This window comes from Bison bison, unplaced genomic scaffold (assembly GCF_000754665.1).
Source record: "Bison bison bison isolate TAMUID 2011002044 unplaced genomic scaffold, Bison_UMD1.0 scf7180017864035, whole genome shotgun sequence".
NCBI lineage: Eukaryota > Metazoa > Chordata > Mammalia > Artiodactyla > Bovidae > Bison > Bison bison.
The window spans coordinates 7,876,725-7,895,719 of NW_011494607.1; positions in this window are offsets into that span (position 1 = coordinate 7,876,725).

The window sequence follows — 18,995 nt, forward strand, 5'->3', positions numbered from 1 at the left end:
AAAGTGAAAGTGGAGAGTGAAAAAGTTGGCTTAAAGTTCAACATTCAGAAAACGAAGATCATGGCATCCGGTCCCATCACTTCATGGCAAATAGATGGGGAAACAGTGGAAACAGTGTCAGACTTTATTTTTTTGGGCTCCAAAATCACTGCAGATGGTGACTGCACCCATGAAATTAAAAGACACTTCCTCCTTGGAAGGAAAGTTATGACCAACCTAGATAGCATATTCAAAAGCAGAAACATTACTTTGCCAACAAAGGTCCGTCTAGTCAAGGCTATGGTTTTTCCTGTGGTCATGTATGGATGTGAGAGTTGGACTGTGAAGAAAGCTGAGCGCCGAAGAATTGATGCCTTTGAACTGTAGTGTTGGAGAAGACTCTTGAGAGTCCCTTGGACTGCAAGGAGATCCAACCAGTCGAATCTGAAGGAGATCAGCCCTGGTATTTCTTTGGAAGGAATGATGCTACAGGTGAAACTCCAGTACTTTGGCCACCTCATGCAAAGAGTTGACTCATTGGAAAAGACTCTGATGCTGGGAGGGATTGAGGGCAGGAGGAAAAGGGGACGACGGAGGATGAGATGGCTGGATGGCATCACTGACCTGATGGACGTGAGTCTGGGTGAACTCCGGGAGTTGGTGATGGACAGGGAGGCCTGGCGTGCTGCGATTCATGGGGTCACAAAGAGTTGGACATGACTGAGCGACTGAACTGAATTGAACTGACCGTCAGAAGGGTGAGGTTTCAAAAACTTACTTCCTGTGCACCCTTTCTTAAGAAATAACTGCAGAGCTTCCGTAATGGTCCAGTGATTAAGACTCTGAGCTTCCACTGCAGGGAATATGGGTTCAATCTCCAGTCAGAGAACTAAGATCCTGCATGCTACACAGTGTGGCCAAAAAGAAAGAAAGAGCTGCAGGATATTCCCCATAGAAATAAGGGAAATTATCAAAATAGTGGAAGGCATAGAAGTCAGAAAATATGGGAATTCAACGGGAATGTGGAAAATGAAATTCCCAAGATGGTGTTCCAGCTGTGTGGGAAGTATCAAGACCAGCAAGTCCAGGGTGGGTCAGAAGAGCCAATGGTTCTAGGAGGGAGTCTCCAGGAAAACAAAATGGAATTGATGGACTAGCTAAAATGTTGAAATGTCTTACAGAAAATTTTATGAGGATATTAAAAGAGCAGTTAATAAACTCAGGGCACAGCAAGTGCAAGTTAGAAATGAAAGTGAAATTAGTAGGTGAAGAAGGCTTTAAATAAAGAGATCTGAAATGAACATGGAGTGGGAGTAATGGGAGATATAGGTGTGTAAATGTGTGTGCATGCATGTGCAGATGAGTGTGAGTGTGTGTGTGTGTTACAAGAGAGAAGTGAGACAGAGCAAGAAGGAAGATCTGACACTGTATTCAGAGGTCCCATTGCTGACATAACGGGCTTCCCTGGTGGCTCAGTGGTAAAGAATCTGCCTGCCGATGCACGAGCTGTGAGATCGATCCTTGGGTCCAGAAGAGCCCCTGGAAGAGGAAATGGCAATCCACTCCAGCATTCTTGCCTGGAGAATCCCATGGATAGAGGAGCCTGGCGGGTTACAGTCCATGGTCCCACAAAAGAGTCGGACATGACTTAGCGACTAAACAACAATTGCTGACACAAAACTCAAGTTCCTTTAGGGAAATGTCTTTGAGGTGATTTGTTTGTTTGTTTTTCAGTTTGTTCTAAGGTTAGAGATCACTGCTAATTCTGCCAAGTGGCCTGTGATGTGTTGTGTCTTCTGGGCATTGAACTTTCCCAAGCACTCCACCCACACAGCACAGCGCTGATGGAGGCCTGGAGGAGCCTGCTGGCCTTGTGAAGTCTGTCGACATGAAAGGGTTTCTGGTGCCGGGTGGGGGTGGGGGTGTCCATTGAATGGATAGCCCTCATATGGAAGTCTGTTGTCACATCCTAGAGCGAGCTGTGTAAAGAAGACTAAGTCAAATCCATCTCAAAAGGGACCTTTCAAGCCTCCACGTGGCACTTCCACTGGTTAAAAGGATTTCAGCAAAGAGTACAGGAGACATGGAGACTTCCACCTGATTTTGAGAAAACATATGACTCTGTCTTTTAATAGTCTGAGTGGAAGCCACAGTGGGAATGCTATTCTGCAAAAATGTTCACCTTTTTTTTTTTTTTAACTCCCTGGACTAGTATTACTGATGGTTGTTATTTGACATTAAGATCTGGGACTCACAGCCTCACACACAAATCTTTATCTTTTTTTCACACAACATAGTCTTATGGCAATGCTGAAGATGACACCAGGATGGAGGAAGGAGAGCTAGCTGTCTGGCCAAAAGAAATGGCAGTTGTGCCAAGGGCATTGGCCTGGGGGCAGGACTAGACCACTGAGGTGGGTCCTAAAAGGTGGGTGTGACAATTGAGTGGTGGCCCCTGGAGCCTGGGATCTGAGACCTGGGGTCAGGGCGTGGCTGTGAACACAGGTAAACAACTTAACAGGCCTCAGTTTTCTCATCTGTAAAATAGAAATTATTACTCTTCCCATGCCAACAAGGGTCCATCTAGTCAAGGCTATGGTTTTTCCAGTGGTCATGTATGGATGTGAGGGTTGGACTATAAAGCAAGCTGAGCGCCGAAGAATTGATGCTTTTGAACTGTGGTGTTGGAGAAGACTCTTGAGAGTCCCTTGGACTGCAAGGAAATCCAATCAGTCTATCCTAAAGGAGATCAGTTCTGGGTGTTCTTTGGAAGGACTGATGTTGAGGCTGAAACTCCAATACTTTGGCCACCTGATGAGAAGAGCTGACTCATTGGAAAAGACTCTGATGCTGGAAAAGATTGGGGGCAGGAGGAGAAGGGGACGACAGAGGATGAGATGGTTGGATGACATCATTGACTCAATGGACATGGGTTTGGGTGGACTCCGGGAGTTGGTGATGGACAGGGAGGCCTGGCGTGCTGGGGTTCATGGGGTCACAAAGAGTCAGACACGACTGAGCAACTGAACTGAACTGAACTGTTCCCATGGGATTAACTTCAAAGGTGGCAGATGTGAAAGACTTTTAAATGTGAGGAATTACTAAAGTGTAATTTATTATTATTATAATTCATATAATACATTATATAATATATAATTGGTATGTGATATATAATTATGTTACACTTTATAACAATAAAGGCTTCCCTGGTAGCTCAAATGGTAAAAACATCTGCCCGCAATGCAGGAGACCTGGGTCTGGGTCTGGAAAATCCCCTGGAGAAGGAACTGGCAACCCACTCCAGTATTATTGCCTAGAAAATCCCATGGATGGAGGAGCCTGGCAGGCTACAGTCAATGGGGTCACAAAGAGTCGGACACGACTGAGTGACTAACACTTATAACAATACATGTTGAGTATATATTAAACATCTTCCCGTTTTTCAGCATTACCGCGATGCATTGTCCTCAACATGTAGACAAAGTGCAGCCCGTATGTAACTGGACTCTCTGAGGTGACAGTTCTCTCACGATGCATTTGATGCAAAGGCCAATTTCTCAGCTGAAGCAGCTACCAAGTAGTGACCTGGAAGTCCTTAGAACCCAGGACCAGATGTCTTGGTTCTGCCATATAGCCTGGTCAGGTGAGTCCCCTCTCTGAGCCTGAGCCTGCACATTGTATATCTGTGCAAGGGAGGAGTTAGATGGATGGCCTCTGAGGTTCTCTACCTACTCAGGAATTTTGTGTCTCACGTGAGGCATCTGGGTTAAGCATTGGGACCATGAGCCACTGTGTTACTATTACATCTATTACTGCATAACAAGTTATCCTAAAACTTATCAGCATCAGCAACATTTATTATCTCACAGTTTCTGTGAGTTTCCTAAACTTAGGCTTAACTTAAATGGGGGCTTCTGACTCAAGGTCCCTCACAACCTTCAATCAACCTCATGACTAGAGTTGCAATCACCCCAATGCTCAGTAGGGGGAAGATCCACTTCCGAGCTCACTCCTGTGACTGTCAGCAGAATTCGGTTCCTCCAGGGTTGTTGGACTGATGGCCTCAGGTCCTGCTGGCTGTTGGCCAGAGACACCCATCCTTCTACCCCTGAGCTTCTCCATAGGGTTACTCAACAAGGCCGCTGATTGTTTTTTTTTTTTTCCCCCAGTGAGAGAAAGACAGGGTGGGGAGGCAGAGAGAGAGAGAGAGAGAGAGAGAAAATGTGCACAAAATAGAAGCCACAGTCCTTTTCTAACCAAATCTCAGAAGCGACATCCCATTGCTTCTGCCAAATTCTGTTCATTAGAGGCAAATCAGTAATTCAAGCTGACATTCAAGGGGAGGGCATTACACAGGGCATATCTGGCAGGAGGCTGGGACTCATGGCATATTTTAGAGCTAGACAACCACAGCAGCTAAGGGGAGAGTCATCCATGAACTGTCACTTAGTTGGCATCACATGACACTATTTATCCATTGGTTCATTGCTACAGTGAACATTCTTTACACCCTTCCATGACAACACCTTGAGTAGATGCTCCAAGATAGTAAAGACAACAAATCAGAAAGTCCTTGTCTCCATCTACTCATATTTGTCCTCGGTGAAGTGGGAGTGTCGCCCGGAGCTGCTTCTCAACTGTGTGTCCCAGAGGGCCCTCCACCCACATTGATTCTAATATGCTTTTCTGTGAAGAACCGCTAATAAGAGAAAGGCTTAAATTGGTTCTCAAAGGACCATACAACAAAGCAGAAATAGGAAAGGACTGTAAGAGGGTTCTCCTGCAGCCAGACCCAGAACGTGCCTCCTAATGGCTGTCCCTTGGAGATGTTATTGGAAGAAGCAGATGAGATGCCAAGTTCCAATAAGATGTCAAGTTCCAATAAGAAAGCAGGTGGCTGCATGCTAACCAAACACTCCCAGCACCTCCCCTATTTCACTGTCTTGTATCACTTTCTATGCCCATTTTCCCATCAGATGTCAAACACTACTGAGGACAGCGTCTCTGTCATTTTCACATCGCCTCCCACAGCCCTGCCCCCTCCCCAGTCCTTCCCCAACAATCCCTTCTGGTCAATGTCCCTCTTTAGTTCATTTAGATTAATGTTTTACATGTAGTACATGTTCAATAAATTGATGTTAACTTTAAAGGTAAAGCAAAAGGAGAAACAAAGTACTAGAGAGGGGTTGAGAGGAGGTAAAATGCTTACCAGAGAATAGTATTTGAAGTCTTTCCAAGAAAGAAATGGAATTCACATTTGGTTTCCTTAAAATTCACTTTGGCCAGTGACATTTTGTTACAAATCTCTGTTGGGAAGTGAGTTCCTTGTGAAAAACAATAGTGTGAGAGGGGATGAGGACCATGTACTCCAGTTTTAAGCATCCTGACACTTGGAGTTTTCTGCCTCCTTTTACCTTTCTTTTTTTTAGTTAATTTATTAGTTTATTTTTGGCTGTGCTGGGTCTTTGTTGCTGCTTGAGGGCTTTCTCTGGTTGTGGTGAGCAGAGGCTGCTCTCTAGTTGCGGTGTGCTGGATTCTCATTTCGGTGGCTTCTTTCGTTGCAGAGTGCAGATTCTAAGGTGCGTGGGCTTCAGTAGTCGCAGTGCACATGCTTAGTTGGCCCTTGGCACGTGGGACCTTCTCAGACAAGGGATTGACCATGTCCCCTGCATTGGCAGGAGGATTCTTAACCACTGGACTACCAGAGATTTCCTCTCTTTATCTTTTTTGATGCCCAGACCCAATGGGAAAGCAGTGTCTTCATCAAAAGTCCCTGTGTATTGAGGGGCACGTGTCAGCAGTCACTGGAGAGGGCTCTGCATGGCACAAGTGTGCATAAGTGGGTCAAACAGTATCCCCCAAAATTCACGTCCACCCAAAACTTCAGAATGTGAAATCGGATCTCTGCAGACATGATAAGGTAAGGATCTAGAGATGAAATCAGCCTGGATTTAGAGAGATCCATTGATCACTTGGGATTCCTGGGTGGCTCAGATGGTAAAGAAGCTGTCTGCAATGTGAAAGATCTGGGCTTGATCCCCAGGTCAGGAAGATCCCCTGGAGAAGGCTACCCAATCCAGTATCCTGGCCTTGAAGAATCCCGTGGACAGAGGAGCCTGGTGGGCTACAGTTCGTGGGCCACAAAAAGTCGGACGCAACGGAGCGACTAACACTTTCACAGGTGTTGAGAGGGTTATTCCTTCACAGAAATGGAAAAATTAGCCAATTCTACCAGGCACTGACCATGAATATGATCACAGAGGGTCAGAGAAGGAGGCTGATTGGGAAAGTTTGGGGAGGAGTAAGGATGAGGCTGGGCGGGCCTCAAAGGGAGTGAGGAGAGCAGACAGAGCCTCTGCTAGTCAGGCACACAGACCCTGGTGCTAGATCAGCTCTGGCTTTGAATTACCACCTGTATAGTCTAAGCTGACTCTAAAACTTTCTAATCTCCAGGGACTTCCCTGCCAGTCCAGGGAAGTCTGCACTTTCAGTTCAGCGCTGATCAGGAAACTAAGATCCCATATGCTGTGTAGTGTGGCAAAAAAAAAAAAAAACATTTTTTTAATAAATAAATTTTTTTTAAAAAACTCCATCTACTTACTCGTTCATAGGTTCATTCTACCACTGCAGTCCTCTGTGCTGGAAGTACTACAATAAATGTGGCAGTCTTTGTCCACATGACAGGGTTTAGAGTTTACTGAATTAGGGCAGCATGAGTGGAGCCAGTAGCCCCAGACACCTGTGCCCTGGGTTGAACGGTCCATTCGTCCTCATCACCCTGCTCTTTGCCTCCTCCCACCGGCTCTGTACTGCTGCTGTTGCTCTCTATCTTGATCACAGACATTCCTTTCTTTTCACCTACTCCTCTACCACCGTGTCTCCCAGCTCCTTAGGGAATTTGACACTGGGATCTATACTCACAGGACCACACACACACACACACAAGAGCCACCTTCATCTTCCTAGAAACTACTCCCAAAGAGCCAGCTCCCTAAGAGGCAAGTCTTGTGTGTCTGGATTCTTTATTGAGAAGTCACGGAGTCCTTTGTTTGAGAGACTGGTTTTCTTTAGAAGAAGCTATCCCAGATATGCATAATTCTCTGCCTCCTTTTTTCTTCCCTTCACCCCCTTTTCTCTCCTCTTCTCCCCTGCCTTTAAAAGATTCCACAATCTTCCTTTTGATAACCTCATCAGGGTCTAATAACACCACATAAGAAAGTGACTGTTTTACACAGGCATCTTTCCTGCTGCAGTTTAGTCCTTACCCTGTAGCTTCTCACAGTAGGGAAATAACACCCTCTCCGGTCGGTTGAGCTCTGGCCACTTAGTCAATGAATTCGCCTTTCTTCTTTGTTCATTTCGAATAAATATAATTTTTTAACTTTTTTTTTTTGGCTTTTGGTTTGTTTAATTTTGCTTTCTTACACCCTCACTTTGTTCAATTTATGTTTTAAGGTAGTGAATTATTTCACATATTTTCAAGTTCTTACATTTCTAAAACTTGTTTATGTTGGTCTTTTTAGAGCCCCCACCCTTTCCCCTGCAATGATCTTAATATTCCATTAAATAAATGAAAACAGTCCTCTAAAGTACAACATACTGAGGGAAAAAGAACCCTTGCTTTCCACTTTTTATTCTTTTCTTCATCCTCACTTAGTATGCCACATGGTAGTAATGAGGCCACACTATTGATTCTTGTTCGACTTCCTGGCCACCCCCATCCCTATCTGTCACTCTTGTATTATCTGCAATTCCCAGCAGAGTATTTGCTTCACTGTTTTTTCCCATTATCCTGTACTTTTTTAGTCTTGGATTCCATTCTGCTTCCTTTAAAGTTGGCAAAGAAAAAATAATAAGAATGATTGTTTTCAGGTTGTAAGTGAAATTGTATAAAATAGGAGCCTTAGTCTTTTTTATTGTTTTAGTTTATCTTATTCCCCAAAGTGAAAAATGCACCAGCTACTTAAACCATAATTTTTTTGGCAGTGGTTTCTTGGTCAGAATCAAATTCCCTCCTTTACTTTCAAAAGCAGCAAATATATCAAGAGTGTTGTTTCACTCTATATATTGAATTGTGGAATATCCATAATATTTTCTGGTCTTGCAGGTTTCTTGATGTTTGCAGGACGTACTGCCAGAACACTATTGTTTCCAGACACCACAGCTAAATACACTTAAAGAGCATGTGAATTTAGAGTCAGAAAACGACATTGATATACATTGTGTTTATTTTTAGTATGTTGATACATAAGGACAATTTTTGAATTGTAGCTCACAGGGTTTTATTGTGACTAAAAATGAAACTGATAATTAAAATAGCTTTGCCTAGTTGATAAGAGTTTTTTGATCAAAAGCTAAATTATGGCAATCTGAAAACCGTATGTAAAATGAAGATAAGTTTTAAAAATAAATGGAAAAGAAACCTGAGATAATAACCATTATTGAAGTGCCCTAATGCAAGAAATAATACATTTCCATTATAGAAAATATGACCATTCAAATAAAGGTAAAAAAATAAAATAAAATTATTTCAGTGAGCTTTCATTTTTTAATATTTTTAATTTGCAAAATGTTTTTAATGTCTGAGAATCCTTCTAGCTCATAGTTCTCCTTTGGCGTGATAACCTGCTCTCTTTTTAGAGATGTCAACACTCAGTGAGGATGCTACTTGGCTTTCTTTTCAATCCTCTAATAACCACCACTAATTCTCTTTCCCTAGAGCAATTACTGTTTGTCCAGCTAGATCTTCTTCTAGATTAGTTCCTGATCTTTCTCAAATGCCTAACGATTTTTCTAATAATTTTGCACGTTCATGGGTTTAGTATTAGTTGGTCTGGAGTGGATCCTCTGACACTCTGCTAACTGTGGTAGTCGTGCTGGTTAACTTCCCTTGGCTGGCCTCTGCTCCAGTTTATCTTCACAGGAATACAGTCAACCCCTCAGCTACCACCATCCTTGCTGCCTCCCAAAATAGACGAGATCTGGGATCAAACCACACATCCCAAACCACATCCTGGCTCTGCTCTTGCCAACTTCCAGGTAACTCTGATATGAAATCAGGAATCCATAACTTTCGGGCAAAGTGGGAGAAGACTCAGCCAATCTAAGTGTTAAACATTAGTCTCTCAGTCGTATCTGACTGTTTGCGACCCCATGGACTGTAGCCCACCAAGCTTTTCTGTCCATGGAATTCACCAGGCAAGAATACTAGAGTGGGTAGCCATTCCCTTCTCCAGAGTATCTTCCTGACCCAAAGACCAAACCTGGATCTCCTGCATTGCAGGTGAATTCTTTATCATCTGAGCCACCAATATAACACGTTATTAATTTACCACCATCACCCCCACCAAACACTGTAAACTTGTGAGTGTCCTAGAAAAGCTAAGATGCTTCCAGGGTGCCATAAATGCAATCATATCAGTCAGTCAGATAGCATATGATATGACTTACATGTGAGATTTAAAATATGATACAAATGAACTTATCTATGAGACAGAAACAGACTCACACACATAGAAAACTTACCAAAGGGGACAAGGAGAGGGGGAGGGATAATTAAAAGTTTGGGATTAGTAGATATAAACTATTATATATAAAACAGATAAATAATAAGGTCCCACTGTATGGCACAAGGAACTATGTTCAATATCCTCTAATAAAACATAATGGAAAACAGCCCATGTAGCTCAGTTCAGTTCAGTCCCTCAGTTGTGTCCAACTACTTGCGACCCCATGAACCACAGCATGCCAGGCCTCCCTGTCCATCACCAACTCCCAGAGTTCACCCAAACTCATGTCCAATGAGTCGGTGATACCATCCAGCCATCTCATCCTCTGTCGTCCCCTTCTCCTCCTGCCCTCAATGTTTCCCAGAATTAGAGTCTTTTAAAATGAGTCAGCTCTTCTCATCAGGTGGCCAAAGTATTGGAGTTTCAGCTTCAACATCAGTCCTTCCAATGAACACCCAAGACTGATCTCCTTGGTTGGATTTCCTTGCAGTCCAAGGGACTCTCAAGAGTCTTCTCCAACACCAGAGTTCAAAAGCATCAATTCTTCATCTCAGCTTTCTTTATAGTCCAGCTCTCACATCCATACATGACTACTAGAAAAACCATAGCCTTGACTAGATGGACCTTTGTTGGCAAAGTAATATCTCTGCTTTTTAATATGCTGTCTAGGTTGGTCATAGCCTTTCTTCCAAGGAGCAAGTGTTTTTTAATTTCATGGCTGCAGTCACCATCTGCAGTGATTTTGGAGCCCCCCCAAAAAAAGTCTGACACTGTTTCCACTGTTTCCCCATCTATTTCCCATGAAGTGATGGGACCAGATGCCATGATCTTAGTTTTCTGAATGTTGAACTTTAAGCCAACTTCTTCATTCTCCTCTTCACTTTCATCAAGAGGCTCATTAGTTCTTCCTCACTTTCTGCCATAAGGGTGGTGTCATCTGCATATCTGAGGTTATGGATATTTCTCCCAGCAGTCTTGATTTCAGCTTGTGCTTCCTCCAGTCCAGTGTTTCTTATGATGTACTCTGCATAAGCAGGGTGACAATATACAGCTTTGACGTATTCCTTTTCCTATTTGGAACAAGTCTGTTGTTCCATGTCCAGTTCTAACTGTTGCTTCCTGACCTGCGTACAGGTTTCTCAAGAGGGAGGTCAGGTGGTCTGGTATTCCCATCTCTTTCAGAATTTTCCACAGTTTATTGTGATCCACACAGTCAAAAGCTTTGGCATAGTCAATAAAGCAGATGTTTTTCTGGATCTCTCTTGCTTTTTCCATGATCCAGTGGATATTGGCAATTTGATCTCTGGTTCCTCTGCCTTTTCTAAAACCAGCTTGAACATCTGGAAGCTCACGGTTCACGTACTGTTAAAGCCCGGCTTGGAGAATTTTGAGCATTACTTTACTAGTCTGTGAGATGAGTGCAATTGTGCAGTAGTTTGAGCATTTTTTGACATTGTTTAATATCACTGATATGTTGAATCTAGGAAAAAATGACACAGATGAACTTATTTGCAAAGTAGAAATAGAGATACATATGTAGAAAGCAAACATATGGACACCAAGGGGGAACGGGAGGCAGTAAGATGAACTGGAAGATTGGGATTGACGTATATACCCTACTGTGTATAAAGTAGAGAACTAATGAGAACCCACTGCATAGCACAGGAAACTCTACTCAGTGCTCTGTGGTGATTAATGGGAAGGAAATCTGAAAAAGAGGAGCTGATTCACTTTACTATACAGCAGAAACTAACATAACATTGTAAAGTAACTATACTCCAATAAATTTTTTTAAAAGATCAAACTAAAGAACATTAATAGAAAAGAATATGTATATATGTGTGTGTGTGTGTGTGTCTATCTGAATCATTTTGTATACACCTGAAAGTAACACATTTTAAATCAATTATACATATGTATAGGCTTCCCTGGTGGCCCAGCCGGTAAACAATCCACCGGCAATGTGGGAGGCCTGGGTTCGATCCGATCCCTCGGTTGGGAAGATCCTCTGGAAGAGGGCATGGCAACCCACTCCAGTATTCTTGCCTGGAGAATCCCCATGGACAGAGGAGCCTGGTGGGCTACAGTCCATGGGGTTGCAAAGAGTCAGACAAGACTGATCGACTAAGCACAGCACATACATATATATTCATATACATGTATATATTCTTTTAAAGAGAAACTAGAAACTTAACTACCAAGTAGAGATGTTAGAGGACTTGAACTCAGCTTTACACTCATGATACACCCTGTGAAAAACAATTAATTGGCAACAGGAACTCAAAAGAAAAGTGTATACTTGTCAGAAAGTCCTTTACACCCTGACCTGCAATGAGGTTATACCAAGAACACAGGTTAAGCCAATTACTGCCAGAGGTAAATTTCAGAAGATGTCAACATGAAACTACATCCCAAGGGAAGAAAAATAGAAATTTTAGTTACATGGATAAATAATTCCGTCAAAATGGCAGCAAATACCCAGGAGACTATACTGTTCACTTTTCAAACGTATTTTTGTCAAACGTACAAAGACCTTATGTTTCAGACCTTTGGTTTTTTCCCCTATGTGTGTCTTCTCTCTGAAGATATCCTGCAGTATCTTCTATTATATTCTCACCCTAACTCCACTTCCTCTTGATCTCTGTTCCCATTCTGATCCAGCTTTTGAAGAAACTGAAAGCAACGCTTGCTCCAGCCTGACAGACACAGAGCATGAGCTAGGAATCTAACATACGTGGGTTTCCATAGCAGCTCTATCTCTTACCAAGTATGTGACCTTAGGAAATTACCTGACCTCGCTTATCCTCAGTTTCCTCACCTGTAAAAAGTTAATGACGGTGTCCAGGGTATGAGTGACACACTTCCAAAGAACCAAGAATGGGGGGCCCCATTAAAGATGAGAGAAGTATGAATCCTCCAATTTTTAACTGGAGCCTTTAGAAATTGGAGAATTCCAGAAGTTCCTTTCATGTACAATACCCCGCATGGGTGTTCAGAGGAACACAAAACCTCCAGTGTAATCACATACCTGCTCTCAAGGTGCTCACAGAAGCCCAGGCTGATCAAAATGGAGCTCTGAATAGAAGAGGAATAAAAGCTCCTTTTGCAGAGAGATCTGTCCCAGAGACAATGCTGAAGCTTAATCCCGAACTTTTCTCTATTCCTCTACCAGGAGCAAGGACAGGTGACAATTTCACTAAGCTCTGAAAGCCACTTAATCCCCTTCTGGAAAACATTGAAGGTCACCTCACTCTGTTGCTTAGGATCCTCTCTTGGGTACATGAGGCATTCAAGGGTATCTTCTAGTTCTGAAAACTCCTGGCTCTGGAACACAACAGGGCCTTCTTTGCCATGGGGGAAAATTCCAGTGATGTATTCTTAAAATTAATATTCGATTCACCAAGCTTGGATTTCTTACCATTACAAATAAAGAAGTTTTCCTGCAGAAGGAATTCAAATACTATAAAGAGCAGAGATACATGAGAAGATTACAGATTTCCATCTTATTCTTATTCTACTACTTTTGAATTTTACTTTAACTTGATTGTACTAAAATTAAACTCACACCCATGGATCAGAACATGTGAAAAATAAAACCCAAATATATGGCAAAAAGGGACATTGACTTTTACTAATTACTCTCCTCCTACTTCTTTAAGAAAGATTTTTCTTCAGTATCTTTGCTATCAAATTGGGACCAAGGGCAGGGCAACCCCCTTCAGTATTCTTGCCTGGAGAATTCCAGGGACAGAGGAGCCTGGTGAGTCACAGTCCGTGGGGTCACAAAGAGTCATACACGACTAGGTGTCTAACACTTTCACTTTCTCTCAATGTGGAGAAAAGGGAATCCTCCTACACAATTGGTGGGAATGTAAGTTGGTGCAGCCACTGTGGAGAACAGTATGGAGGTTCCTCAAAAAACTAGAGTTGCCATATGATCCAGCAATCCCACTCCCGGGCATATATCCAGACAAAACTATAATTCAAAATGATACATGTGCCCCTATGCTCATAGCAGCATTATTCACAATAGTCAAGATGTGGAAACAACCTAATTATCCACTGACAGTGAACGAATAAAGAAGATATAGTACATATATATCAGAGAAGGCAATGGCACCCCACTCCAGTACTCTTGCCTGGAAAATCACGTGGATGGAGGAGCCTGGTAGGCTCCAGTCCATGGGGTTGCTAACAGTCGGGCACGACTGAGCGACTTCACTTTTACTTTTCACTTTCATGCATTGGAGAAGGAAATGGCAACCCACTCCAGTGTTCTTGCCTGGAGAATCCCAGGGATGGGGGAGCCTGGTGGGCTGCCGTCTATGGGGTCGCACAGAGTCGGACACGACTGAGGCAACTTAGCAGCAGCAGCAGCAGCAGTACATATATATAATAGAATACTACTCAGCCATAAAAAGGAATTAAATAATGCCATTTGCAGCAACATGGCTGCAACCAGAGATTGTCATACTGAGTAAATCTGAAAGAGGAAGACAAAGAAGAAATAGAAGGACAAATACCACATAATATCACTTGTACGTGCCATCTAAACCGTGACACAAAGGGACCTATCTGTGAAGCAGAAACAGAATCGGGGCATAGAGAATAGGCTGCCAAGGTGGGGGTTGGGAGAAGGATGGATTGGGATTTGGGGATTAGCAAATGCAAACTAGTATATATAGGATGGATAAAAAACAGGGCCCTACTGTATAGAGCAAGTGACTGTATTCAATATCCTGTGATAAACCATAACAGAAAAGAATATGAAAAAGAACATATATATATATTATATAATGAACACACATATATATGTATAACTGAGTCACTTTGCTGTATAGCAGTAATTAACACACAACACTGTAATTCAACTATACTTCAACAAAAAGAAAAAAAATTGGGACCCACTCACCAGGTTAAAGTCTGAATAAAAAAAAGTAGATTCAATATCCTGTGAATAAACCATAATGAGAATATGAGAAAGAATATATATATTATGTATATATATAAACATATATGGGCTTCCCTGGTGGCTCAGCGGTAAAGAATCCACTTGCAATACAGGAGACACAGGTTTGATCCCTGGGTCAGGAGGATCCCCTGGAGGAGGAAATGGCTACCCACTCCAATATTCTTGCCTGGAGAATTCCATGGACAGAGGATCCTGGCAGGCTACAGTCCATGGGCCACAAAGAGTCAGACACAACATGGCAGCTGAACATGCAACACACACCCATGAACATATATTTATATATTGAGTCACTTCTCTGTACTGCAGTAATTAACATGGCAATGTAAATCAACTTACTTCAATTAAAAGGCTTTCCTCATAGCTCAGTTGGTAAAGAATCCACCTGTAATACAAGAGACACTGGTTTGATTCGAGGGTCAGGAAGATCCTCTAGAGAAGGGATAGGCTACCCACTCCAATATTCTTGGGCTTCCCTTGTGGCTCAGCAGGTAAAGAATCTGCCTGCAATGCAGGAGACCTGGGTTCCATCCCTGAGTTGGGAAGATCCCCTGGAGAAGGGAAAGGCTACTCACTCCAGTATTCTGGCCTGGAGAATGCCATGGACTGTATAGTCCTTGGGGTCGCAAAGAGTCAGACATGACTGAGCAACTTTCACTTCATTTCAACTAAAAAAAAAAAAAAAAAATTGACACCCACTCACCAGGTTAAACTTTGAATTGAAAAAAAAATAAAAGATTCCAACACTCTCAGTGCCAGTATTTGGAAGAGTTTTGCCTAGACTTAAGTTCATGGGAGGACAAGCAATTTCAGGGAGGCAGACTTTTGTTTTGCAGAAAGTTTTCACTTTCATCTCAGGTTCAAAGGGTTTAACAAAATAAGCCACTCATTATAAGTCGCTCAGTTGTATCCAACTCTTTGCAACCCCAAGGACTATACTGTCCGTGGAATTCTCCAGGCCAGAATACTGGAGTGGGTAGCCATTCCCTTCTCTGGGGGATCTTCCCAACCCAGGGATCAAACCCAGGTCTCCTGCATTGCAGGTAATTCTTTACCATCTGAACCATCAACGAAGCCCACATACAAATAAATAATGCCAATATTTATTAGAGAATTATTGAGCTCACTTTTAATATCCTAACATTAAAAGAAACGAGAAATAGAAAGAGCAGAGGATACATCACCAAATTGGGTATTGACCAACAACCAGACTCAAACAATGCTGTAAAGTCCCATGACACAGCACATCTGGACTCCTGTTGGAAAAAGGTCCCAGGCAGCCCATTTGCTCCCAGGGTGAAACTTCAAAAATTACAGTTCTGGGTTCATACTTATAATCCCACAAATTGATATTATCATCAACCTGTAAGCAAATTGCACCTCTGGTTTCATGTTAATGCTGTTTGTTTTGTTCATAGTGATGCTTTCAAAGGCCCTCTTGACTTCACACTCCAGGATGTCTGGCTCTAGATGAGTGATCACACTATCGTGGTTATCTAGGTCATTAAGATCTTTTTTGTATGGTTGTGTTTATTCTCGCCACCTCTTCTTCATACCTTCGGCTTCTGTTAGGTCCATACCGTTTCTGTCCTTTATTGTGCCCATCTTTGCATGAAATGTTCCCTTGGTATCACTAGTTTTCTTAAAGAGATCTCAGTCTTTCCCATTCTGTTCAGTTCCGTTCAGTCACTCGGTCATGTCCAACTCTTTGCAACTCCATGGACTGCTTCCCTGTCCATCACCAACTCCTGGAGCTTACTCAAACTCATGTCCATCGAGTCAGTGACGCCATCCAACCAACTCATCCTCTATTGTCCCCTTCTCTTCCTGCCTTAAATCTTTCACAATATCAGTGTCTTTTGCAATAAGTCAGTTCTTTGCATCAGGTGCCTAAAGTATTGGAGTTTCAGCTTCAGCGTCAGTCCTTCCAATGAATATTCAGGACTGATTTCCTTTAGGATGGACTGGTTGGATCTCCTTGCAGTCCAAGGGACTCTCAAGAGTCTTCTCCAACACCATAATTCAAAAGCATCAATTCTTTGGGCCTCAGCTGTCTTTATAGTCCAACTGTCACATCCATACATGACTATTGGAAAAACAATAGCTTTCACTAGCAGCAGCAACAGCAGACGGACCTTTGTAGGCAAAGTAATGTCTCTGATTTTGAATATACTATCTAGGTCATAGCTTTTCTTTCAAGGAGCAAGCATCTTTTAACTTCATGGCTGCAGTCACCATCTGCAGTGATTTTGGAGCCCAAAAAAATAAAGTCTATCACTGTTTCCACTGTTTCCCCATCTATTTGCCATGAAATGATGGAACCAGATGCCCAGATCTTAGTTTTCTGAATGTTGGATTTTAAGCCAACTTTTTCACTCTCCTCTTTCAGTTTCATCAAGAGGCTCTTTAGTTCTTCTTCACTTTCTGCCATAAGGGTGGTGTCATCTGCATATCTGAGGTTATTGATATTTCTCCTGGCAATCTTGATTCCAGCTTGTGCTTCATCCAGCTCAGCATTTTGAATGGTGTACTCTGCATATAAGTTAAATAAGCAGGGTGACAATACATAGCCTTGATGTACTCCTTTCCCAATTTGGATCCAGCCTGTTGTTCCATGTCCAGTTCTAACTGCTGCTTCCTGACTTGCATACAGATTTCTCAGGAAGCAGGTCAGGTGGTCTGGTATTCCCATATCTTTCAGAATTTTCCACAGTTTGTTGTGATCCACACAGTCAAAGGCTTTGGCATAGTCAATAAAGCAGAAATAGATGATTTTCTGCAACTCTCTTGGTTTTTCGATGATCCAGTGGATGTCGGCAATTTGATCGGGTTCCTATACCTTTTCTAAATCCAGCTTGAACATCTGGAAGTTCATGGTTCATGTATTGTTGAAGCCTGGCTTGGAGAATTTTGAGCATGACTTTACTAGTTGTGAGATGAGTGCAATTGTGCGGTAGTTTGAGCATTCTTTGGCATTGCCTTTCTTTGGGATTGGAATGAAAACTGACCTTTTCCAGTCCTGTGGCCACTGCTGAATTTTCCAAATTTGCTGGCATATTGAATACAGCACTTTAACAGCATCATCTTTTAGGATTTGAAATAGCTCAACTGGAATTCCATCCCCTCCTCTAGCTTTGTTCATTGTGTTGCTTCCTAAGGCCTACTTGACTTCGCATACCAGGATATATGGCTCTAGGTGAGTGATCACACCATAGTGGTTGTCTGGGTCATTAAGACCCTTTTTGTATAGTTCTTCTGGCCACCTCTTCTTAATATCTTGTGCTTCTGTTAGGTCCATACCATTTCTGTCCCCTTCTATTGTTTTCCTCTATTTCTTTGCATTGTTCACTTAGGAAGACTTTCTTATCTCTTCTTGCTCTTCTTTGGAGCTCTGCATTCAGATGGATATATGCTTCCTTTTCTCCTTTGCCTTGTTTTGTCATGTAAAACTTGGAATGTTGTTAAGCCAGAATCTTGGTTGGCCAGACCTGGGCTCTACAGTCTCAAGATTCTTCCCCTATCTTATCTATGGTGCTGCAAGGCTTGCACTCAACAGCAGTCACTCACAGTCAGAGCAGCCTCCAGGCATGTTAGAAGCAAAGTCAGAGACCTGCTGGCTTTGTCTTTGAAGCCTGAACAAGACTATCTATTTAATTTCCCTAACAATTTCTGTTCCCATGTGATTGCCCTGACAGAGTCCCCAGGGAAAGCATGAAAGGTCCCAAGTCAGCCATTGTCTAGCCCTTTGTGCCCATGACCATCCTGTCCACACATACTTTGCTCTCTGCGGCAAGGTCCGTAATGTTCTGTGTAGTAAATACAGCTCTTTCCCATACTCCTCTGAACTTCCCAGTTACGATGGGATGATGGGTCTCACTTCTGGGCAGAATACATGGGCTTCCTTTCCTTCCTGCCCTGCTGCAGTGGTCAGTGGCATTCCAAACTTCTGGAGAGCAGCCAGAAACTCTAAGTGACAACAGCCAGCCGAGCCCCCTCCAGCTGCCACCACCACTTCAGTTCAGTGCACTTGCCATGTGTGCCAGCGGTAAACATTTGGGACGGCAGGTTCTTTGCTCCCACGGCATGAACTAATCTAATTCCCCATTAACACATCCTTTAACTCAACCCCTGGTTCCTGCTTCAGACTAGGAGAATTTCTGTTTCTGTTCCTTCAATGCAGCAGCCTGAGCCACCCACCCAGAAATGAGAGATGACAGTCACAACAGTGCCGAAATAACATCTGACCAAAATGAGCATTGTGCATTAATAGTTGGAAATATTCCCAAGAATTATCTCAGGATGGTGGGATTATGGGCAAACCTTATCTCCGTTCTTTATACTTTTCCATATTTTTCCAGTTTTCCTCAATGTAAATGCAAGCCTTTTATAATTAGAAAATAATATTAACATTATTTTTAAAAGAAATTTGTTTCATTGAAATCAGCAAAACACATTATGACTGATAGGCATTCCAGAAAATGGCCCTCCACTGCTGCTAACATGGTTTGCTTACACGCTCCCTGCCCTGGCTTTCATCT